Below are 1,651 nucleotides of genomic sequence, written 5' to 3' on the forward strand. Positions count from 1 at the left end.
TAGATCCTTGAAGTGGTTGATCCATATATCCCCATCTTGAATGGCTAGATCATTATTTGTATTATTATTTTGTTGTCCTCCAGTGGTCCCAGAAACTGTTTGAATTTATGGACTCTTCAATTAGGTTGATTTGGTTTTTGAGGTGGTGCTCCTTCTTAAATCTCAGTGTTTGTTTATATTCTTTGACTGTGTCTCCATATTGAATACGTAGGTCCTGATTATCTGGATCCCTGTGCTTTTGGTTGGATAATTGTCTTAGTTTTTTCCTCATGGATTTGCATTCTGAGTCAAACCATTTTTCTTGCTTTCTTTTTTTTGGGTTTGGTTTTTGTAGAGGTAAGCTCGATTGTTGTGCCACATAATGAAAGATATTGGTGATGTGCTTTGTGGCTAGGTTTACTCCCTCTTTCCTGCTGGGATATGCATGGGCCAGGAAAGAGTTTAGGTGTTCTTGGGTTTCATGGCTGCTCATAGCCTCTTGATATGCAGGTAGTCTGCTTTGCATCCATCTAAGTTAGTTGTTATATTATATAATTTACTGGAGTTGGGGCATGGTTGTTTAGAGTGGGGTCTTTTAAGGTAAATTTTGATCTGATTATGGTCTGAAAAGGGGGTTTGTTGCTTCACTGTGAATGCTCTGAGAGAGAATGGGTCCAAATCTGTAATTGCATAATCTACTGTGCTACTGCCAAGAGAGGAACTGTAGGTGTAGCGGCCAAAGGAGTCCCCTCTTATTCGACCATTGGCTATGTATAGACTGAGGGATCGGCAGAGCTGCAGCAGTTCTTTCCCATTTCTATTTGTTATTTTGTCGTAATTATTCCTTACGGGAAGAGTTAGGCTGGTGTTAGTTTTGTTATTCATGTATTTGTCTCCGTTTGTGCTAGTAGTGTCTGATTCTTCAGCTGTGCGGGCATTCAGATCACCAACGATTAGGATATTTCCCTGGGTTTGGAAGTGGGTGATGTCTCCCTCTAAGTCAGAAAAGGTTTGATCCTTAAAGTAAGGAGATTCAGCTGGAGGGATGTAGATTGCACAAATGAATATGTTTTGGGTATTAGGGGTCAGGTCTTTTTTTTAACTTAAGCCATACATAATTATCACCTTCTTTAACTAGTTCAATAGAGTTTGTATATTTGACTTCATACCATATGAGTATTCCCCCTCTCTCTCTCTCTCTATCTCTCTGTCTCTCTCTCTATCTCTCTCTCAGTCTCTCTCTCTCTCTCTTTCTCTCTGTCTCTCTCTCTCTCTCTCAATCTATCTCTCTCTCTCTCAGTCTCTCTCTCTCTCCCTCAGTCTCTCTCTCTCTCTCTCATCTCTCTCTCATCTCTCTCTCTCTCTCCCTCTCTCTCTCATCTCTCTCTCTCAGTCTCTCAGTCTCTCTCTCTCCCCCTCAGTCTCTCTCTCTCTCTCCTTCAGTCTCTCAGTCCACCTCCCCTTACACCACCTCCCCTTACACCTCCTCTCTCCTCCCCTACACCTCCTCTCTCCTCCCCTTACACCACCTCCCCTTAAAGCACCACAGCACCTCTCTCTGTGCCACGTCTCATTTTGACTCTTCATATTGCACCTCGACTGTCCATCATTTCAGTCTGTCTGAAAGGTTTTGTGTGTTTGTGTGTGTGTGTGTGAGTGTGAGTGTGAGTGT

The sequence above is a fragment of the Clupea harengus genome, chromosome 1 (assembly GCF_900700415.2).
Source record: "Clupea harengus chromosome 1, Ch_v2.0.2, whole genome shotgun sequence".
NCBI lineage: Eukaryota > Metazoa > Chordata > Actinopteri > Clupeiformes > Clupeidae > Clupea > Clupea harengus.